The sequence below is a fragment of the Bubalus kerabau genome, chromosome 10 (genome assembly GCF_029407905.1).
Source record: "Bubalus kerabau isolate K-KA32 ecotype Philippines breed swamp buffalo chromosome 10, PCC_UOA_SB_1v2, whole genome shotgun sequence".
NCBI classification, from domain to species: Eukaryota; Metazoa; Chordata; class Mammalia; order Artiodactyla; family Bovidae; genus Bubalus; species Bubalus kerabau.
The window spans coordinates 8,946,339-8,970,677 of NC_073633.1; the positions used below are offsets into that span (position 1 = coordinate 8,946,339).

General features: G+C 42.5%; 1 long non-coding RNA gene across 1 annotated transcript in view; it reads right to left on the bottom strand.

The window, feature by feature from the left end:
• Positions 1–24,339, bottom strand: part of LOC129620815 (uncharacterized) — a 108,603-nt gene that overhangs the window by 26,180 nt on the left and 58,084 nt on the right. The window contains exon 2 of the long non-coding RNA XR_008698732.1: positions 8,375–8,523. This is a non-coding gene — a long non-coding RNA (uncharacterized LOC129620815). The remainder of the gene's footprint in view (positions 1–8,374; positions 8,524–24,339) is intronic.

Consider the following 24,339-nt stretch of genomic DNA (forward strand, 5'->3'; position numbering starts at 1 on the left):
GTCTCTATTTTTTAATATGCTCTCTAGGTTTGTCATAGCTTTTCTTCCAAGGAGCAAGCATCTTTTAATTTCATGGCTCCATTCACTGTTTGCAGTGATTTTGGAGCCCAGGAAAATAAAATCTGCTACTATTTCCATTTCTTCCCTATCTATTTGTCATGAAGTGGTGGGACCACATGCCATGATCTTAGGTTTTTGAATGTTGAGTTTTAAGCCATCTTTTTCACTCTCTTCTTTTGCTTTCATCAAGAGGCTCTTTAGTTCCTCTTCACTTTTTCCCATTAGAGTGGTATCATCTGCATATCTGATATTGTTGATATTTTTCCCAGCAATCTTGATTCTAGCTTGTGCTTCATCCAGCTTGGCATTTGGCATGATGTACTCTGCGTACATGTAAAATGTATAATTCAATAGATTTTAGTATATTCACAGTTGCTTGTTCATATAAATGGAATCATACAATGTGTAATTGCTTTGTAACTGGCCTTATAATAATGTTTTCAAGGTTGTAGCATGTATCAGTACTTCATTCCTTTTTACTTGCTAAATAATATTTTATTATTTAATGTGTAATTCCCATACTTGAAGACTTTTTGAAAGGCACAGTAAAAATGTTTTGATTTTAGCTTATATGACTACCTTCTGTGCTTTGGAATTTAAAAAATAAGGACACAGCTCTTAATTCTTCTGACCTTAACATGACAAGAAAAGCTTTTCATTCTTCTCAGTAGGCCAGTCTCTCATGAGATGCCCAGGAGTATCCAGGGCTTCATCATTCAATCTTGCACTGAGAGCCAGTAGAAAATTTGATTTGCCTCACTTTCTGCTGCCTTGCCCCTTGCCACATGATGAATTTGGGGACTGACCCTTGCCCGAGGGCATGTCTCTCTCCATGGAGTTCACTCTAGACATGGAACTAATTTTAAAAACTCATCATAGGGTTTACTCTCTATTGGCCTTGATTCTGCTTTATTCTCCAGTAATTCAACATTTTACCATTTCACTCACTGCTGGTCACTGCATTGAACACAAGCCTGCCATCTCAATGGCTATACTGGTGTGGGTCTTGACACATCCTGATTTATGAGGGACAGCCACCCTTCCACCAGCCAGGTCTCTCTGCCCTCTGAAGTGAAGGTAATCCCATCCCTGTAACTTCCAGACTGACATCCATATTCTTTTCAGTAGGTGAGTAACACTTTTTTGAGGGCAAAACTATTGTTAGATGAAATATACTGAAGAGGAAAAAATTATGCAAGAAATGGCATACTTTGATGACAGCTTTTTAAAGGGGGAAAAAAAGAGAAAAGTCTAATTTACACAGCAAAGGAAGCTATAAACAAGATGAAAAGACAGCCCTCAGAATGGGAGAAAATAATTGCAAACGAAACAACTGACAAAGGATTAATGTACAAAATATATTAGTAGCGCATGAAGCTCAGTATCAGAAAAACAACCCAATCAAAAAAATGGGCAGAAGTCCTAAACAGACATTTCTGTAAAGAAGACAAACAGATGACCAACCAATACATGAAAAGATGCTCAATATTGTTTATTATTAGAGGAATATAAATAAAAACTACAGTGAATGCAAATCAAAACTCACACTGGGCAGAATGACCATCATTAAAAAAATCTACATCCAATCAATGTTGAAGAGGATGTGGAGAAAAGGGGACCGTCTTGCAAGGTTGGTGGGAATGTAAATTGACATAGCAACTATGGAGAACAGTGCGGAGATTCTTTAAATACTATCCAGCAATCCCACTACTGGGCATATATCCTGAGAAAACCATAATTCAAAAAGACACGTGTACCCCAATGTTCACTGCAGCACTATTTACAATAGCAGGGACATGGAAGCAACCTAGATGTCCATCAACAGGTGAATGGATAAAGAAATTGTGGGTAAACAGTGGAAACAGTGTCAGACTTTATTTTGGGGGCTCCAAAATCACTGCAGATGGTGACTGCAGCCATGAAATTAAAAGATGCTTACTCCTTGGAAGAAAAGTTATGACCAACCTAGATAGCATATTGAAAAGCAGAAACATTACTTTGCCAACAAAGGTCCATCTAGTCAAGGCTATGGTTTTTCCAGTAGTCATGTATGGATGTGAGAGTTGGACTGTGAAGAAAGCTGAGCGCCAAAGAATTGATGCTTTTGAACTGTGGTGTTGGTAAAGACTCTTGAGAGTCCCTTGGACTGCAAGGAGATCCAACCAGTCCATTCTGAAGGAGATCAGCCCTGGGTGTTCTTTGGAAGGAATGATGCTGAAGCTGAAACTCCAGTACTTTGGCCACCTCATGTGAAGAGTTGACTCCTTGTAAAAGACTCTGATGCTGGGAGGGATTGGGGGCAGGAGGAGAAGGGGATGACAGAGGATGAGATGGCTGGATGACATCACTGACCCGATGGACGTGAGTTTGAGTGAACTCCGGGAGTTGGTGATGGACAGGGAGGCTTGGCGTGCTGTGATTCATGGGGTTGCAGAGTCAGACACAACTGAGCGACTGAACTGAACTGAACTGAACTGATACACAATGGAGTATTACTCAGTCATAAAAAGGAGAGAATGTGAGTCAGTTGAAGTGAGGTGGATAAACCTAGAATACATTAGACAGAGTGAATTAAGGCAGAAAGAGAAAAACAAATATCCTATATCAACGCATATATATGGAATCCAGGATAATTGTATTCATGAATCTATTTGCAGGGGAGGAACAGAGATGCAGATGTACAGAATGGACTTGTGGACACAGTGGGGGATAAAGAGGGTGGGACGAATTGAGAGAGCAGCACTGACATGTATACACTAACAAATGTAAAACAGCTAGCTAGTGGGAAGTTGCTGTATAACACAGGGAGCCCAGCCTGCTCTGTGATGACCTAGAGGGGTGGACTGGGGGAAGGGGTGGAAGGGACGCTCAAGAGGAAGAGGTTTTAGAGATCTATATGTGTGTGTATGTGTGCGTGTGCTCAGTCACTCAGTCATGTCTGACTCTGCGACTCCATAAACTATAGACCCTCAGGCTCCTCTGTCCATGGAATTTTCCAGGCAAGAATACTGGAGCAGGTTTCCATTTCCTTCTCCAGGGGAGCTTTCCCACCTAGGGATTGAACCAGCATCTTTTGTGTCTCCTGCATTGGCAGGCAGGTTTTTTACACTGTGCCACCTGGGATACCTATATGCGTGTGTGTGCACAACAACACTGATCGTGCTGTATGGCAGAAAGCAATGCAGTGCTGCAAAGCAAGTATCCTCCAATTAAAAATGAATTAAAAAAAGAAAATGTGCCAGAACATTAGCACGAGTTGTCCAAGGATGTTAAGATTTGGATATTATTTCTAATCACTTCTTCACTAAGTTATATCATTCTCCACATTTTTCTAAAATCAAAGTATTTCAACAGTCAGGATAAAAATAAGGTGAATAAACATGAAAACACACGATGGTAAGCGTGAAGTGGCACCTCTCTAACTATGCAAGGAGTGGAGTGAGATGGCGCCCTCCAGTGTCCACACTTTCAGAGTACTCGACTCATGCACCTGAGGCCACGCCCCTGACCCCCGCTCAGCATGTGGTTGAGCTGAGCAGGCGAAGGGCAGTACTAGAACCAGGCCATTTCTGTCTGATGCAAGACTCCCTAACAAGAATATTCTTTTACGGTTTTGCCTGAGGGCTCTGTTAACTCCTCTGCCTTGGGTCATGACAGAGTCTAAAGTGATCTGGAGTTTCCAGACATCTCACAGAATATTATGTTGATCCATCACATCAATGACATCATGCTGGCTGGATGGGTTGAGCAAGAAGAGGTAACTAACACACTAGAGGCCTTGATAAGACACCTGTGCTCCATAGAGTGGGAGACCAGACTACTATCTGAGTAAATTTTTTTAGAAGTTCAGTAGTTAGGGGTTTGCCAAGACATCCTCTCAGAAGTAAAAGGAAAATTCCTGATTCTTGCATTTCTTATTTCAAAGATGGAAGCAAAGAACTTGGTGAGCCATTTTGGACTGGAGGCAACATAGTATCATCTAGAAATAGTTCTCCAGCCCATTTACAGAGTGATACGGAAGGCTGCCAGCTCTGAGTGGTGCCCCGAGCAGAAGTGAGTCCTGCAGCAAACGTGGGCTTGAGTGCAAGCAGGTCTGCTGCTGGAGATTTGGAAGACCCTATGCTGTTGCTGATGCCAGGGATGGAAAACATTGTGGTGTGGCAAGCCCTGATGAGAGACTCGCAATGCAAACCCTTGGGGTTCTAGAGCAAGACCATGCCACTTGCAGTAGAGAATTACATACCTTTTGAGAAACAGCTCCTGGCATGTTACTGGGCCCTGTTAGAACTGGAATACTTGATCAGAGGGTACCAAGTGACTGTTCATTCAAAACTGCCCATTATGGGGTGGGCTTTGTTAGACTCACCAAGTCATAGAGTGGAACAGGTCCAGGAGCAGTCCACAGTAAGAGGGAAATGGAATGTCTGAGATTGAGGCCAAATAGGACCAGAAGGTATGAGCAAGCAACATGGGCAGGTGTCCCAGACTCCATGTCACCCTCCATCTTTATGCCAGTGCCCCTCCTTCACTCAAGCATATGGCCACCTATGCAGGAATCTCATACAGCCAGATGAAGAAGCAAAAAAACTGGGTTTGAGGGGTGACTTGGCCTGGTATGCAAATGCAAGCTGAAAGTGGACAGCAGTTGCATTATAGCCAAAGTCAGTGTTGGCCTTGAAACAAAGTGCAGATAAAAATCTCAATAAGCAGAGTTGGGATCGGTACATCTCGTCATTGACTTTGTATGAAAGAAAAAGTAGCCCTAAGGGAGAAAAAATACAGTCTTCGGGGCAGGTACCAATGGCCCTGTCAACCATTCATGTGCATAATGTGTCAATTCTGGGAAGGCTTTATCATTGACTTTCCCAGAATTGACACATTATGCACATGAAAGGAGTGGCCAAAATGGCAGAGATGGAGGCTATGCCTGAACTCAACAGCATACATGCCCGTCATTGAGGCTGATTTAGCTACTGGCACCTTGGAAGTTCCAATCTGCCAGCAACAGAGACCAACTTGAGTCCCCCAAATGGCATTATTCTTTGAGGAGACCAACCCATCATTTTATGGCAAATAAACCACGCTGGGCCCCTTCCATGTTGCAAGACCCAGTGGTTCATCTTCCTAGGGAAAGATACCTATTTGGAAAATGGGTTTGTTTTCTTGCCCACAGAGTCTCAGCCAACATTGCTGTGTAGGGACTTAGAGAATACCTGATTCACAGGCATAAAATCCCACACAACATAGCATCTAATCAGGAAACTCATTTCACAGTAAAGTGGGTGTGTAGGTGGCCACATTCCCTTGAGGCCCACTCGTTATGTTGTATACAGCACCACACAAAAGCAGTGGCCTTCCTTTGGGAGCCTTCTGAAGGTACAACTGAGGTGCCATCTTGGAGACAATAATCTGCAAAAAATGGGGTGCCTTCCTTTGGGATGCAGTATGGACACTAAATCAGAGAATCTGTATGCTGATGTGTCTCCTAGAGGAAACATATAAGCAACTGAGACCTAAGGGGTAGAAACAAGAGAAGCCCCACTTGCCATCAAACCCAACGACCCAGTAAGGGACTTTGCGCTTACTGGACAACTCTGGGCTTAGACTTGCATTCCCAGTATCAAGGAGGCGCACTCCTGCCAGGGGACCCAGCAAGAGTCCCACTGAAATACCTGCTATGGTTACTTCCAGGGAACTCTGGACTCCTTGGACCCACACACCAGCAGGTGAGACGAGTCACCATCACGGCAGGGGTAACTGACCCTGACTAGTAGGACCATGAGGCAGGACTGCTCATCTTATGCTTCTACATGAGAGCAGGCAGACCAATGTGCAGCCCAGGCAGTCCACTTTGGTTCTTCCTGACAATGCTTGCCCTTCACCTTTGCTGAAAAGGCGAGTGGACACGGGCAGCAACTGCAGCCTGAAATGGGTACAGTCACCAAGGGCTCAGACCCTGAAGGAATGAGGGTTTGGGTCACAAGACCAGATAAGTCATCAAGACATTCCCTCAGGAGGCAATACCTCCAGTTCCTAGACTATATGGGGCCAAGGATCTGTGCAGCTCAGGGGCGGACTGGGGAAGCCATGGGTGTGCTGCTCAGGTCTCCCTCCGAGAGAACACGCAGCGAGCAGTGCGGTTAGCTGTCCATGCGGCACCTCTCCCCAGGCTGTACCCAGTCAGTGACTGAGCACAGTGGGGGTCCCAGAGACAGTGCGCTTGTGTGTGATGTGGGACTCACCGCATGAGCACTCTGGGCTCTGGGGCTGACTGCCTTTCCTGGAGCTGTGCTGCAGTCTGAGGCTTTTCCCCCCAGTCCTCCTTCCCTCTGTCCTTTCACAGGCGTTGGACCAGCATCACAGTAGAAGCCTCTCCCTGCACACTCCAATTCCCTCTCCCTTTAATCCTTCACAGGCATTCTCCCCAGTAAGTCTTGAACTCCTAACTCCATCTGACATCTGTTTCCCAGAGGAACTGAACTGACATATTGAAGTACAAGAATAAGCATTATCACGTACTGTGAAGTCTTCGCTTTGAGTCATGAAGTCTTTATTGATTTGAGATTGTAGTGTACTGAATTAATGTCCATATATGAGAGATTTCTGATGCAACAAGCTGTTCAGGATCATGCACATGAAAGTGAATGTGAAAGCCGCTCAGTCTGACCCTATGCTACCCCAGGGACTATTCACTCCATGGAATTCTCCAGGCCAGCATCCTGGAGTGGGTAGCCTTTCTCTTCTCCAGGGCATCTTCCCAATCCAGGGATCCAACCCGGGTCTCCCACATTGCAGGCTGATTCTTTACCAGCTGAGCCACAAGGGAAACATCCTAATTTCTGTGACACCATATAACTGAGGTATCAGTTTCTCCCTTTGCCTCAGTTCTCTTGCCAGTGCCACATATTTAATATTTCAGGGTAAATCTTCTCACACTTCTAATGTGGGTCTTCTATTACCACAATATCTCAATTATTTGGGCCAAAGTCTATGGTTAATCTTATGCTAAATAATGAAGAACTGAGGCTAGCAAGCAGTTGGTGTCACAGTTGTGAGATATTTTACATGTATTCCTAGTTCATGAAGCCAAAAAGATAAGACTCCTTTACTTTACCAAGGTTATCAAGTTATTCAATTGGGGCTCAAGACGGGGCTGTGGCTCAGGAGTAGAGGTGGAATCTAGAAAGGGTGGGCAAGAATCAGAGACTCAGGTGAGGGTCAGGGGTGGAAGGAAGAATTCAGTATAGGATAAGGGTATCTATTGCTCACATTATTTGGTAATTTAAAATAAAGCTGAATAGGGGCTTCCCTGGTGGCTCAGTGGTAAAGAATCCACCTGCCAATGCAGGGGACACGGGTTTGATCCCTGGTATAAGAAAGCCTCGCATGCCACGGAGCAACTCATCCCATGTACCACAGCTTTTGAGCTGATGCTCTAGAGCCTGGGAGCTGCAACGTGAGAAACCACCAAAATGATAAACCTGTGCCCAGCAGCTAGAGGGTAGCCCCTGCTCTCCATAACCAGAGAAAATCCCACACAACAAACAAGACCCAGCACAGCCAAAGATAAATTAATAAAATTATTTTTTAAAAAGAGTGGAAAAACTAAATTGGATTTAAACAATAAAATGAAGCTGAATGTTTAACATTGCTTTTTAACTGCAAAGCTTTGCACAAATACAAAGTTGGGATTGCCACAACTTTTAGATGAGACACATTTAACTGTACATGGGCCAAAGATTTCAATTACTACATAAGGTTTATATTAACACTATGTTTGTAGAATTAGTTATAGGTCTTATTTCTTTTGATCACTTTGGTTTTTTTTCTCCAGTTACTGTAATGCTGCTGCTGCTAAGTCGCTTCAGTCGTGTTCGACTCTGTGTGACCCCATGGACGGCAGCCCACCAGGCTCCCCTGTCCCTGGGATTCTCCAGGCAAGAACACTGGAGTGGGTTGCCATTTCCTTCTCCAATGTGTAAAAGTGAAAAGTGAAAGTGAAAGTGAAGCTGCTCCGTCGTGTCTGACCCTCAGCGACCCCATGGACTGCAGCCTTCCAGGCTCCTCCATCCATGGGATTCTCCAGGCAAGAGTACTGGAGTGGGGTGCCATTGCCTTCTCTAAGTTACTGTAATAAGACCATATAAATTATAATTCTGGCCCTCTCCTAATTCTCTCCCAAATTCTTGTCCCAGTGGGAGACTGATCTAGGTAGACAATGGGCTCTCTTATCCAAACAGAGTTGACTGAGGTCAAGAAAATTTGAGAATATTGATCCAAGAGACTTTCAGACATGCCTTTCTAAGTACTTTACCTCTGTCCTTTAAGCAGACTTGCACAGGAAGAGGATTCAGTTGTGCTCACTGGTATTATGGGAGGCCCAGTACGGTGTCTTCTTTCCATCGAGTCCTGCCCTGTTTGTGATGGGTCGCCTCCTCCGTGGTGGCCCCCAGACACCTGTAGCTGGAAGAACATGTGTGTCATACTATGTGGCAATGCTCCGCCCACTTCTGACCATGAGGCTGTCTCTCTACTGCTATGGCCTGCCCATAACCTAGCCTTGTTAAAATCATCAGGAAACTGGCAGGTCTCATCAGTCCTGCTGCCTCTAGGACTGAGATCTCTAACTGCCCCAGCACCTCGTTCCCAGCAGGAAAGGAATTTGGGGGTGAAGTGACACCTGGTGACCTGGCCATGTGATGCTGTCCGTGTTCACTCTGAGGCTTGGTCTTCCCTGTGCAGACACCTGGGCTTCATGAACAAGTTTCCTGAACAGAATTAGTAGGCCATCGTTCCTTCTATCTTAGCCCACATGCTTTTGGCTCAAGGCCCTCTGGTGTTCACTTCTCAAAGGCCTCGCCAGTCACCTGCCCAGGGCACAGCCCCCCCAGCTGGTGTGGACTGCACTGAGAACAGGCGGCTGCCATCCAAGTATCCAGAACTGCAGTTCCTTATCCTCCATTTCCCTCCTCTGGGCTCTGAGGACAGAGTCCCTGTCTCCCTCTCTCAGTTACTGGGGACACTTCCTTTAGGTGAAAACCCTACCCAGTTAGACGCTGCAGGGACTAATAAATGAAAAAAAAAAAAAATGAGAAGTACAACATTGCATTTACAACTTAACCCGAGCTAGACAGAGAAAAGAAGTGTAGAGAGAAAGTCCTGGAAGGAAACAGGCCAAAAATTGGAAGAAGTGTTCCTTCTGGGTGATAAGATTGTAGGTTGTATTTTTACTGCCCCTTAGCAGCAGTATGTACTTTCCAAGTTTTCTGCAGTGGCCACATATAGTTGATGAGCAGAAAAAAATGGTGCAAAATCCTAGGGAACAACACAAAATATACTGTTGAAAATCACTGCAGGGACTCCCCTAGTGGTCCAATGGCTAAGACACTGCATTCACAATGCAGGGAGCCCAGGTTTGATCCCTGGTCAGGGAAGTAGATCCCACATGCCACAACTAAAGCTCCCATGTGCTGCAACTAAGACCCAACACAGCCAAATAAATATTTTTTAAAAACCCACCAAGTCCACTTAAAAAAAAAAAAAAGAAAGAAAGAAAATCCCTGTAAAGCAGGTGAATTTGTACTGGCAGAGAATGTGCACAGAGACTAGAATTAAGAGCCCTGCGCTAGGTGTGGTCATGCAACCTAAGTGTGACCAACAGAATATGAAAAGAGGTGTGTGTGCTTTCCAGTGGTCATCCCTAAGTGGGTATGGTAATGCCTTTCCCCTTCCATCTCTCCTGATGGCTAGAAGGTAGAAGTAAGAGAGAGGGAGGCTCAGAGATGGCAGTGGGAGTCAAAGGCAGGTGACTCTCAGAAAAGAGAGTGGAGCTCAGGGTTGGGGGGAAGAATAGGGTACAACCCATGAAGAGGTGAGCCCCAGAGATGGGGTGAAGCTCAGGACCAGAGAGAGGCTGAGACGTGGGCCAGAAGTAGTGAAAAGAGGTGTGCAAACAGATCCCTTCACACACTGTTTCACACACTGAGATCAGTTTCATACACTACTCAAGTGTTAGAAAAGAAAAAACAAAACAGAAAGTCTGTCTTAGGTCCGCATTTGGTAAGACTGTCCTGGCAGAGCTCCATTCTGATTTCAATTCATTCCAACAGAAGTGGACTGTTTTGTCCGTGGACAATTTGCTGTTCAAGAGCAGCTTGAGTGCCCTTCAGAGGAAGATGAGAACCCTTCCTGGCAATGACACCATGCCCAGTTCTCAGCAAGGAGTCAGGTTGGAAAAAAGGACACAAATGCAGAGACAGGCAGGCAGAAATCATTCTAGGAGAAAGGGAGACATTACTTTCTTCTTTGAAAGAGGGCAGGGAGAGGGGAAAGAAATCATGTCTTCAAGAGAAGGAGGAAAATTGATCAAGTCCTCTAAAAAGTTTAAAGACATTCTTGAAAATACTGGCATCACACTATTTTTCCCAACCCTAGTCTAATTTCTGTGTCTATTCTTATTATGTGAGTCTATAAGTTCTTGCTAGAATCCAGTCATTAGCAGCATGTAGAAGAACCTGGAATCTTAACCAACCAAACAGCAACCAACCAAGATGTGCTTAAGTAAAACCAAAGTGACATATGAAATGCAATCTTGATTATATTTTACTGGTGAATTAGAGTTTTGAAGTTACATTAACTCTTGTTAATATAGGCAATTACTTAGTATTCTAAAGAAAAACTTACTAACAAACATCAGAGTAATCATGTAAGGCAAAGAGCAATGACATGTTGAGTTTTATGCAAAATTTTGGCAAATTATCTCCATCCTCCAACCCCCATCTCCATAACTGGCTAGCCAACGTAGTGGAGGGTCATCAAAAATAATAACTCTATGTGTTGAGCATTTGAGAGTCATTTAATTCTTACAACAACTGTATGAGCCAAATATTATGACTTCTATGTTATAGACGAGGAAGGCAAAACTTAAGTAGCCTCAGTGATTAGTAGACATGGGAAAAACTGAAGCCAGCTATGGCTGACTCCAAAGCCTGGGCCATTAACCTCTACAGCTCTGCTGTCTAAGTTAGCTGTCTCACATGGAATTCCTTGAAACAGACAGCAAGACACAATGAATAACTTTAGATTTACCAAGTGTTTTATGGCTCACGATGTACTTTCAAAAATGTTGTTTCAGCTTCTTATTCATTCTGTGAAGATCAGCAGCTCAGATATGATCATGTCCCCACTTTCCAGATGAGTTAGCCGTAGGCCAAAAGTTCATTTGACTGTTCCAGCGTTAATAATGAGAGCTAAAAGTCAGAGATGTCCACAAGACCACCCCTGAGAAAAACTGCAAGAGCAGGGATCTGGAAGACCATTCTTGGCTTCCATAATTTCCCAGAAGGACTCAGAGAATTTGTTGAAAGCCGCTGCACCGATGGTTATGGTTTATTACAGTGAAAGCAGAAACAGATGAGAATCAGCTCCAGAGGAGGTGCCTGGGGTGGCGTCCAGCAGGGTCCCACCCCCAGAGCTCCCAGCTGCCTCTCCCAGCAGAGCTGTGAGTAGTGCTCATTTGTTCTGGAAACTACAGGTGACATACACACAGAGTACTGCCAATGAAGGCAGCGCCTCGGTGGCCAGAGTTTTACTGGGACTTGGTCACATAAATACTGCCAGATTAGCTGATCTTTTAAGTTTTATCTTAGAGCCTGAGCAACCTTGACCTAAAGAGGTAAGAAGCAGGAATTTGCCACAGCCTTGACTGAGTTTTCACCTAGTTTGGAAGCTGCTTTAGGAGAAACACATCACTGCCCTTTTGACTTTTAGTCAAAACCAGAGGAGAGAAGAAAGATCAAGAAGTTAAGAATGAACAGAGTCAGGGAAGGTCCCAGCCAGCACCAGCAGTCCTGGAAGCCCTCTGCTCACAGTCCAGACAGTAACAAGCAGCTGGGGCTATTAAGAGTTGCTTTGCCTTGTCAATCTTTTGTTTCCCTTGACAATGATGCCTTCAGTCTTTTAGGAGGAGTGACTGCAATTTGTAAATAAAGACTAAGGATGAGAGAAAATAATTATTTTCTTCCCTTCTCCAAATGAGGCAAGGAGGTCAAACATATGAGAAAACAAAATGAAACAATCTCAGCATGTAGATGAACAGCACCTGTTTAAATAATTGCACTTGGGATTCTATAAACACAGTAAGCATGGGCCAAGTAGCGTGTGGCTTTTTGGAAACTGTTTATCAGATCCTTAGCAGCAGCCTAGGGACAGAATCTGAGTGGCAACAACTGTGAATGCTGGGACACAGTTGGGTTGTGGGAGAGACTAACGCTGCTGATCTTTAGACCAGGAGATTAATTAGGTTTAGATGGAGAAAATGTCTGGAATTCATAAATACCAGTGGAAGGAAGGCGTGAATGGCCAGAAAGTTGTTATTCCTCTGCTTGGCTTTTAGCAGAGTCTGAGGAATTTGCTCGGGTTATTTGAGAAATTCTTGAGGTACTTATGATATAATTGGGCAGAGTTTTTAATAGCTCTGCTTGCCATCCAGATGCTAATGGCAGCTAGATCGTCGCTGTTGCACGTGTCCTCAATCGTTTCTAACTCTTTGTGACCCCATGGACTGTAGCCCACCAGGGTCCTTTCCCCATGGGGTTATCCAGGCAAGAGTACTGGAGTAGGTCGCTATTTCCTTCTCCAGGGGATCTTCCCCATCCAGAGACTGAAAATGTATCTCTTGCATCTTCTGCTTAGCAGGCCACCTGGGAAGCACCACCACTGGGTAGGAGCTATTAAATGAGTTTTCCTTTACATGGTCTCCGAGGGTGCTTGGGAGTGTGCCTACCTCACCAAGCAGCACACTGCAAGGGGACACCAAATCCTCAACCTCTTTTCTACTGTGGAGGCAGATTAATCCCCAGCCCCCTTTACCTCCCTGACCTGCTCAGAACCGTAGATTTCAAAACCTTCAGTGGTATGACCACAGGCTCTCAGATGGAAACAGAGCCCAAGAGGGCCCTTTAACCTCCAAGGATGTTTGTCTCCCCTGCCCTTCCCACTCCTCAAGGGCTCTGCCCCCTACTTGCTTGGCCTCTCAGCAACCTCAGAAGCAGCAGCAGAGCTCAGCCAGGTTTAGAGACACTCCGCCAAGTACACAACCTGGAGAACACTGAAGTGCCTGTGTGCCTTCTAGAACTGCCCTACCCGCTCTGCCCCAGACACACGCTCTTCTTGAGGTTTTATGCTCAGTGTCAGCTTTGACTGCAGAGGGGAAGTGAGTCCCTAAAAACATACCCTTCTGGTCCTAGAAGTGCAGGTTGCGGAAGTGAGATGGGGGATCCTGCTCGGTGCCTTTAAAAGCCACCATTGTGATCACCGCTCTGACAAGTGAGTCTCAACCCTGGCTGGACGTCACAATCGTGCTGAAAGCTTAAACACCAGACAGAAACACTGTGCCTAGATTTCACTCCTGAGACTAAGACTTACTCATTTGGGGTTAGGGTGCTGCCACCGCAGGTTAATAAGGGATCACGATAGTTCTCATTTTTAGTTGGGGCTGAAAATCTAGATCTAGAAGATGATCAGATTGCATGGTTGTAGAAATGAATTCACTGAGGCAGTATCAGTCCCTGTTCCCCCTTTTGTGCTCAGGGGAAAGAGCAAGGTAAACATGTTTGGGAAGATGATGTCTGCTGTGAGGTGGAAAAGATGCCTCAACCTTTTACTGGAGGCAGTACAGAAGTCAGGATCTGCCTTCTACCTGCAACTTTACAGACAGGAGTTGGCAGACATATTTAAATGCTTTGAGGTGTTATTATTATTTTTTTTAATGGAAAGTTTTTTTGGATAGTTGTGGGTTCACATGCAATGGTAAGAAATGATACAGATTTCATGTACTCTTTACCTAGTTTTCCTCCAAATAACATCTTGCAAAACTAGTACAGTTCTACGGCCAGGACACTGGCATTGACATATCTGGTGATCTTGACATAATCTGTTGCTCGGCTTTCCCCAGTCTCATTTGTACTGTGGATTTAGTTATATGCGGTTTTATTGCATGTCAATTCATGTGTCCATAACCACAGTCAAGATGTAAAACAGTTCCAGCACAAGGATTCCTGTGCTGCCCTTTTATGAGCAGGCTCACCTCCGCCCCCCTCCCTATTCCTCTAACCCCTGACAACCACTACTCTCTCATTTCAAAGACTCCATGTGAATGGAACCATACGGAACGTAGTCTTTTGGGACTGGTTTTTCTTACTCAGCATAATTCCATGGAGATGCATCCAAGTCATTGCGTGTATGAAGGGGATTGCATGAAGCATGCACACCACAATAAATTAAGCTATTTGCCATCAAAGAATCTCTGGGCAGATTCCAGTTTTTAGCTAGTATGAATAAAGCTGCTATAAACAATCATTTTTGTGTGAAGTTTTCAGTTCTTTGGAACAAACATCAAGAGTACAACTGCCAGATCACAAGGTTTAGTTTTATAAGAAAATTCCAAGCGTGGTTGTATCATTTTATATATCTCAAAGCAATGGGATCCAGCTTTTTCACATGCTTGTCAGAATTTGGTGTTCTGACGATCCTTTATTTTAGCCATTCTGATTGGTGTGTAATAACAGTTCACTGTGGTTTTAATTCTTATTTTTCTATTTGCCATCTGGATATCCTCCCCAGTTAACTGTCTGTCAGGTTTTTTGCTCATTTTCTAAATGAAATGGTTGTTGTTTGTGCTGTTGAGTTTTGAGGGTTCTTCATGTATTTTTGATACTGGTTCTTTGTTGAATTCATGTAACTTTTAACAAGTTACACATGAATACATGATTACACCGTGACTAAAAATAACACAATAGAATAATATTTAGCAAAATAACATGCAAGTCCCCCTCATACCCTGCTAGCTAATTCTACTCACATCTGTGGGAGTAACCTTTTTTACAGTTTAGTTCAGACCCTCTTTTAAACTGCACATATGTAAAAAGGGTTTGATCTCTATACATTTTTCTGTAACTTTCTTTTTAAAAAAACTTGACAGAAAACACATAAATATGTTATTTTTTCTTTAATCATTCAGCTTTTCGATTTTTCTGTAATCCAGAAAGAAATACAACAACACCTCCTAACTCCAGGAACCTGAAAGTTTAGAATATTGTTTCCAAGAGCAAAACCTTAAACTGGAACAAAAAGTGGAGAAAACTCAGGATTGCCATGCCACATCATGGGAAGAAGGTGTCTTCCGCGTGTGTACAGGGCCAAGAGCCCCAGCTGCCTTCCCTGCCTCTGCAGTGGCTAACTAGGGAGTTTCCTGCCTATCTGAAGTCCTGTTTCATCCTCAGCAGAACCACCAATTGGACACAAACTCCCTCAGTGCCCTGCCAGCTTTATCGCAGTGTCCATTTCCCATGGGGGTTGGGAGCAGGGTCTAGGGTCTAGCCCAGAATATTGATGTGCCCGCAGGTAAGGGTGGGATCCATCAGCTCCTTTCCTTCTTTCACCCACCCCCAAGAGAAGTCCACTCCAGGACAAGCAAAAAAATCAGCCCTTTCGTCTCACTGCCTGGGAAACACATATTTCCTAGTGAAAAGAAGAGTACATCATGAGAAACACTGGACTGGAAGAAACACAAGCTGGAATCAAGATTGCAGGGAGAAATATCAATAAACTCAGATATGCAGATGACACCACCCTTATGGCAGAAAGTGAAGAGGAACTAAAAAGCCTCTTGATGAAAGTGAAAGAGGAGAGTGAAAAAGTTGGGTTAAAGCTCAACATTCAGAAAACTAAGATCATGGCATCCGGTCCCATCACTTCATGGCAAATAGATGGGGAAACAGTGGAAACAGTGTCAGACTTTATTTTTCTGGGCTCCAAAATCACTACAGATGGTGACTGCAGCCATGAAATTAAAAGACGCTTACTCCTTGGAAGGAAAGTTATGACCAACCTAGATAGCATATTCAAAAGCAGAGACATTACTTTGCCAACAAAGGTCCGTCTAGTCAAGGCTATGGTTTTTACTGTGGTCATGTATGGATGTGAGAGTTGGACTGTGAAGAAGTCTGAGCGCCGAAGAATTGATGCTTTTGAACTGTGGTGTTGGAGAAGATTCTTGAGAGTCCCTTGGACTGCAAGGAGATCCAACCAGTCCATTCTGAAGGAGATCAGTCCTGGGTGTTCTTTGGAAGGAATGATGCTGAAGCTGAAACTCCAGTACTTTGGCCACCTCATGCGAAGAGTTGACTCATTGGAAAAGACTCTGATGCTGGGAGGGATTGGGGGCAGGAGGAGAAGGGGACGACAGAGGATAAGATGGCTGGATGGCATCACCGACTTGATGGACGTGAGTTTGAGTGAACTCTGGGAGTTGTTCAGGGACAGGGAGGCCTGGCGTGCTGCGATTCATGGAGTCGCAAAGAGTCGGACATGACTGAACTACTGATCTGATCTGATCTGATGCTGTCTGTAATATAAGCAAGACTTGGTGAGGGGAGAATTTCACGTTTCTGAGCTGCTCTGGTATTAGAAGAGGTAGTGCAATGTAATCGGAGAAGGCACGGGCACCCCACTCCAATACTCTTGCCTGGAAAATCCCATGGATGGAGGAGCCTGGTGGGCTGCAGTCCATGGGGTCGCTAAGAGTCGGACACGACTGAGCGACTTTACTTTCACTTTTCACTTTCATGCACCGGAGAAGGACATGGCAACCCACTCCAGTGTTCTTGCCTGGAGAATCCCAGGGACGGCGGAGCCTGGTGGGGTGCCGTCTCTGGGGTCGCACAGAGTCGGACACGACTGAGCGACTTAGCAGCAGCAGTGCAATGTAATGATAGCGACCGTTTTACTAATTTGTCTGCAAAAGAGGTAAAAGACTTGAATCACATCATTACTTCCATTCATGGGATATAATAAATAATACAAGGGGGAAAAGCCTCGCCATTCTTAGCAGGCTAGATTAAACACACACACACACACTTATTTGATATATTTATTCGCTTAAATACTACTGGACGTCTGTGGTAGGTCAGGAATACTGCCAGGCAGTGAGATAAAAAAGTGACCGTTCACAGAGAATTCTAAAATTTTCAGCAGGGACATGATCTAAACACTGGGCCCTCTTGCTCTTATGTTTTATTAAGGCCTTCTGGAAACTTCCACAGAGGAAGAAAATCTGCAGAACAAGGTGGACTCATGAGAAAACATCCTACACGAGAAAACTGCTTACAAAAGAAGGTGCTAGCAAAAGGGTCTGAAATTTCAAAGCTGTTTTCCTGGGCTCACAGGGTGCTTTGTCACAGAAGAGCATGGGGGAGGGTGGTACATGGGGGGAGGAGAAATCAGTTTAACAGAGACAAGAACTATGAACTTTCTGGAAATGGAAATGGTGGTGGCATGAATGTGAGCATTTTCTCTGTATCCAGAATTTGCCAGATGAGCTGGTATCTCAAAAAGTTGGTTAACAGATGTTTTAAAGATTTTTTTCCCCCTCTTTTCAAAAGATGTTCTGGCAGTGTGCTTAAAAACCGTCTAGGCCTGGACAGCCTGGGTCTCATTATGGTTCTGCCCCTGTTACATCTAACATTTTGTCATCTGGTAACTTGACGATGGCAGCCTCCTTGATGGATGGCTCTGACCTAGACTGAGAACATTTTGTTTTAGTGATGTCATTAGGACAACCACAAATATTTGCCACTTTCACAAATGATTTTGAAGACAGGGTGACTCAAGAGTTGCTACTGTGCTATGAAAATGTTAAGAGCTCCATTTTTAAAAATGTTTTTAGTTATTGACATTTGAAATACTAGACGCTGTGTTTGAACAATCTTAGACAATGAAAATACATTGTGATGACATGCTTGATATTTCCTCCCCTGTCATTAACCAGGGACAGTTATTGGTTATCACTGAATTTATTTTTGACTAAAGGCTGCTGCTGTTCTCAGTTGCTCAGTCGTGTCTGACTCTTTGCAGCCCAATGGGCTGTAGCCCACCAGGCTCCTCTGTCCATAGAATTTTCCAAGCAAGAATACTGGAGCGGGTTGCCATTTCCTACTCCAGGGGATCCTCCTGACCTAGGAACTGAACCCACATCTCTTGCATCTCCTGCTTTGGCTGGCAGATTCTTCACCACTAGCGCCCCCTGGGATGTTCCATTAACCAAAGGCAAACTGCTGCAGAATTAAAACCTGATGCCAAGCTGCATACTGACTGTGTTCTAATCACTTCATGCATAACTTCATGTAATACTGAAGCCCTCAGAATTTACTTGTACTCCCTATCTACCCTCTGGCTATAACACTAAATTAATTTGTATTGGATTATTTTTTCCTTAGATAACTCCTATTCCAAATCTTTATGAATACAAGTGTTGTTAGGTATCTAGTTATTTTGAGAAGCTGGTAGATAAAAAATGTAGTTCAGAACAGCCTAGGACTTACTTTTTCAGAGTAGCAATTAGGTCAAAAAACTTAGTTGTTGAAGGAGTTTTGGGATAAGGGTGGGTGTACACGGTCTGTCTTTAAAAGGGGTGGGGGAAAGACCATTAAAACAACTGCTAACTAACTTTTTAATTGAAATACCAGCTCATTTGAGAAATTCTCAGTACAGGGGAAACACTCACATACATACCACTACCACCTCCATTTCCAAAATGTGGAATAACTTCATACTTCTAATTCAATGTCAGAACGTTTTTTCTTAGTGTTCTCTAGGGCATACTGATTAAAAATTCTCCTCTTCCATTAGTTAGCTCTAAATCCAAAGCTTCTGGCAAGGTATTTCACCTGAGAATTTCTATTAAATAAAAAGCAACTACCTGTAGAATGTAAAGAAATGAAGAGAACAAAGGAAACACTTGGCTTGGAATAAAAGGGGACATGATCATGGTTATTCTTAAGAACTGCATAAAGACAGATATTTTGCTGTACTGCTATTGTTTATTAGAAAGCAATTCAGCTTCATTTATTATCCAATTTGTACTTCAAACACCCCTTTCTTCATTTTCAGTTGTTAAAAATTTATCTGTTCTTCAAGGCCTGGCTCAAGTGCCACCTTCTTTCCTAATCTGTTTCTTCATCTCCTGTGGCACATAGATGATCTTGTCTTGTGTTTGTAAATTAAAAAAAAGTACCTGCTGCAAAGTAAGTTCCCCCAGACCTCATCATTTTGTTCTCTACTACAGTCTCACAGTTAACACACAGAAATCGGTTGCATTTTCTTATGCTAACAATGAAATATCAGAAAGTTAAAGAAAGCTCATTTAAAATCGCATAAAAAATAAAATAAAACATTTAGGAATAAACCTGATGAAGGAGGTGAAAGACTTATCTGCTGAGAACTATAAAACATTAATAAAGGAATCTGAAGACAATTCAAAGACGTGGAAAGACATCCCATGCGCTTGGGTTGGAGGAATTACTACTGTTAAAAATGGACATGCTACACAAAACAATGTTCATATTAAATGCAATCCCTATCAATTTACCCATGACATTTTTTACAGAACTAGAACAAATAATCCTAAAATGTATATGGAACAAAAGACCTAGAATTGCCAAGGCAATCCTGAGGAAAAAGAACAAAATTGGAGGCATAATCCTTCCAGATTTCAGACAATACTACAAAGCTACAGTAATCAAAACAGTGTGGTATTGGCAACAGAATAGAGAATCCAGAAATAAATCCACACATCTATGTCAATTAATCTTCAACAAAGGAGCAAGAATATACAGTGGGGAAAAGACAGTCTCTTCAGCAAGTGGTGGGGAAGCTGGATAGCCACATGAAAATCCATGAAATTAGAACACTCCCTTACAACATATACAGAAATAAGCTCAAAATGGCTTAAAGAGTTAAATATAAGACATGACACCATGAAACTCCTGGAAGAGAACATAGGAAAGATATTCTGTAACATAAATTGTACCAATGTTTTATTATGCCAGTCTTCTAAGGCAAAAGAAATAAAAGCAAAAATAAATAAATGAAATCTATTCAAACTTCTAAACTTTTGCACAGGAAAGGAAACCATAAACAAAACAAAAAGAACCTACAGAATGGGAGAAAACATTTACAAACAATGCAACCAACAAGGACTTAATTTCCAAAATATACAAATAGTAACACAGCTCAATAGCAAGAAAACAAACAACCCAATCAAAAAATGGGCAGAAGACCTAAACAGACATGTATTCAAAGAAGAAATACAGATGACAAACAGACACATGAAAAGATGCTCAACATCACTAATTATTAGAGAAATGTTAACCACAATTACAATGAGGTATCACCTCATACAAGTCAGAATGGCCATTATCAAAAAGCCTACAAATGATAAATGCTGCAGAGGGTATAAAGAAAAAGAAACCCTCCTACACTGTTTGTGGGAATGTAAATTTTTGTAACCACTATGGATAACAGTATAAAAGTCCCTTTGAAAAAAATAGAGTTACCATATGATCCAGGAAACCAACTCCTAGGCATACATTTGGAAAAAACCAATTCAAAAAGATACATGCACCCCGATGTTCATAGCAGCACTATTCATAATAGCCAAAACATGGAAGCCACCTAAATATCTGTTGACAGATGAAGAGATAAAGAGGATGTGGTATATATATACACAGTGGAATATTACTCAGCCAAAGAAAGAATTGGTATAAACATGGATGAACCTAGAGATTATCATACTAAGTGAAGTAGGTCAGACAAAGACAACTATCATATGGTATCACTTATAAGTCGAATCTAAAATCTTATACTAATGAACTTATTTACAAAGCAGAAGCAGACTCACAGACATAGAAAGCAAACTTATGGTTACCAAAGTGGGATAAAGAAGATGTGGTATATATGTGCAATGGAATACTACTCAGTCATAGAAAGGAATAACATTTTACATTTGCAACAGCATGGATGGAACTGAAGGGTATTATACTTAGTGAAAGATGTCGGACAAAAAGACAAATACTATATGTTATCACTTACGTGGGATCTGAAAAATAAAACACATGAATGAATATAACAACAGTTAACAACAGCAACAACAAAACAGACTCACTGATACATGGAACGTGTAGTTATCAGTGAGGAGAGGGAAGGACTGAAAGGCAAAACATGGGTAGGGAATTAAGAGGCACAAACTACTATGGGTATAATAAATAAACTACAAGAAAATATTGCACCATACAGGAAATATAGCCAACACCTTACAGGAACTATAAATGGAGTATGTGAAACTGTGAACATGAAAATCGCTCAGTTGTGTCCGACTCTTTGCAACCCCATGGACTATACAGTCCATGGAACTCTCCAGGCCAGAATACTGGAGTGGGTAGCCTTTCCCTTCTCCAGGGGATCTTCCCAACCCAGGGATCGAACCCAGGTCTCTGGCATTGCAGGCAGATTCTTTACCAGCTGAGCCACAAGGGAAGCCTAAATGGAGTATATTCTATATAAATTTTGAATCACTATGTTGTACACCTGAGACTAGGATTATATTGTAAATCAACTATTCTTCAATTTTAAAAAAAGTTAGGAAAATTCCATACCAAAATCAATTGGGGGTAACTAATTAAACTTCTTCAAAAGAGTCAAGGATATGAAAGATAAGTGAAGACCCAAGCACCATACAGATTGATGAAGATCAAGAAGAAATGACAGCTAAATGTAATATGGTTCCTGGAACAGAAAAAAGAGTGTGAAAAATGAGAAATCCAAATGGAGTTTGTAGTTTAATTACTAATATTATATTAGTGTTAACTTCTTGTTTTTTTTTTAATTTTATTTTTAAACTTTACAGTATTGTATTGGTTTTGCCAAATATCAAAATGAATCTGCCACAGGTATACTCGTCTTCCCCATCCTGAACCCTCCACCCTCCTCCCTCCCCATACCATCCCTCTGGGTCGTCCCAGTGCACCAACCCCAAGCATCCAGTATCGTGCATCGAACCTGGACTGGCGACTCGTTTCATACATGATAGTGTACCATTGTTAAGTAAGATGTTTGGGGCCTAATGAATGGAATTTTCTGCAACTTTTCTGTCAGTATAAGATTATTTCAAAATAAAAGCTTTAATAAAAAAGGAAAAAGGGGCACTTATAAAAATTACACATTCCTAGGTCTCCCCTCACACTTAATAAAGCACATCAAGCATGGAAATCTGCATGTTAAATATTCTCCTAGGTGATTCCACTGCACATCAGATTTTAAGACTCCTGATTCCATGTACTTTGATAAATGCTTTAAAAACTAGAACCATGCTTGAAAAAATTAACAAAAATGTATTTATGCATTACTTGTATAATTAAAAAGAGTATGAGACGAGTCAAAGTTTCTCAACTTGGGCTGGATGTCAGAGTCACCTGGGAAATTTATAAAACACCCAAGGATCAGGGCACACCCCAAATCAATTTTTTCAGTCTCCAGGAGTGGGATGGCTTTTCCAGGTGGCTCAGTGGTAAAGAATCCATCTTCCAATGTAACAAATGCAGGAGATGCAAGGTTGGGATGATCCCCTGGAGAAGGAAATGGCAACCAGCTCCAGTATTCTTGCCTGGAAAATGCCACAGACAGAGAAGCCTGGTGGGCTGCAATCCAGGGGGTCGCAAAGAGTTGGACATGACTAAACAATTGAGCACGCACCAGAAGTGGGATCTGGCCACAAGCAGGTCTAAGAGATGCAAGATACGTTACTGCCTTACTACACTTAAACTTTTTCCTCAAATTCTCAATGTCTTGTGAATTACTTTTTACTCAAAAAATGTAACACTGAGATTATTTTAAAAAAGAATGCGCTCTTGGTCCTTGTTCATAACAAAAGAAGAGGGAAATCTAGTTCTCTCATTCTCCATGAAGATATCCACTCTGTTTCAGGCTGAGGACAAAGTGTTGCCAGCTTTCTAAAGGTCAGTTAGTGGAGGCATCTGCTCAGTTCTTTCTGAATCATAGAATTGCTCAACCCATATATTTACATGGTTGCAGCAAAAGCACCCATGTATTAAGCTGATCCAGCCCTACACCCTTCCAGCCAAGTGCCTGGACCAAGTTGACATATGACCCTAGCTAGATCTGACAGAACTTTCCTGGGTTTTTTTTTGCACGTGAGAGAAAATATAGCTAATCTTTCTTTGGGACCTGCACTATAAATACTAAATTTGTGGAAATAAATTGTCTTTTCTCCCCAGTTATTGTTAAGTAATACATTCATGTTCCCACTGGCACATGATGGTGAGAGAATTATAAAATATATAGATCACACACAAACACACTGTCAGCAGTGATTCCCTTCTTGGTAACAGAGTGGAAGTTGAGAGGGAGAATAAACTATTTTTTATACACAGTATACATACTTCAATGTTTTTTAGAAAATTGTCAAATCAATAGATCATTATGTTACCTGAATAATTAAAACTTCACGAGGGTCAGAGACTTTTCATCATAACAGTTTCTGACATTCCATCAATAGCCTCCATTCATTAAAGTCTGGCTGATTCACAGAAATCCTCTTTTTGGAATGCATTAAAATTTAGAGTTCATGAAAAGAGGCTTTAGGCTGATTTTCTCAACCTGTGGTCCACTGATCCCCAGGCAGTTTTATGGATAAAATTCAGGCTTCCCAGGTGGTGCTTGTGGTAAAGAACCCGCCTGCCAATGCAGGAAAAGATGTAAGAGATGCAGCTTTGATCCCTGAGTCAGGAAGTTCCCCTGGAGAAGGGAATAGCAATCCACTCCAGTATTCTTGCCTGGAGAATCCCATGCACAGAAGAGCCTGGCAGGCTTCAGTCCATAGGGTCACAAAGTCAGACATGACTGAAGTGACTTAGCATAGCATGCTGGGAGTGCATGGGCCTGGATGGAAATAATTGTATTTTCACTAACATCTTTGAAATTTAGAATTTCCTTCAATTAAAAATGTAGACATATTAATGCATATATATGGAGTGTAAAAAGATAGTACTGATGATCCTGCTTAAAGGGCAGCAAAGGAGACACAAATATTTTGGACACAGAGGGGGAAGAAGAAGTAGGATGATATGAGAGAACAGCATTGAAACATATACATTACCATATGTAAAACAGATAGCCAGTGGGAGTCTGATGTGTGCCCCAGGGAACCAAAGCCAATGCTCTGTAACAGCCTAGAGGGGAGGATGGGGAGGGAGGTGGAAGCGGGATTGAAGAGGGAGGGGACATATATATACCTAATACCAATTCACATTGAGGTATGCCAAAAACAATCACACAATGGTTGAGTAATTATCCTCTAATTAAGAAAAAAGAATGCAGACAGCAAACCACAGTAATAGACAAGGGTATTTATACCTCCAACAGAAA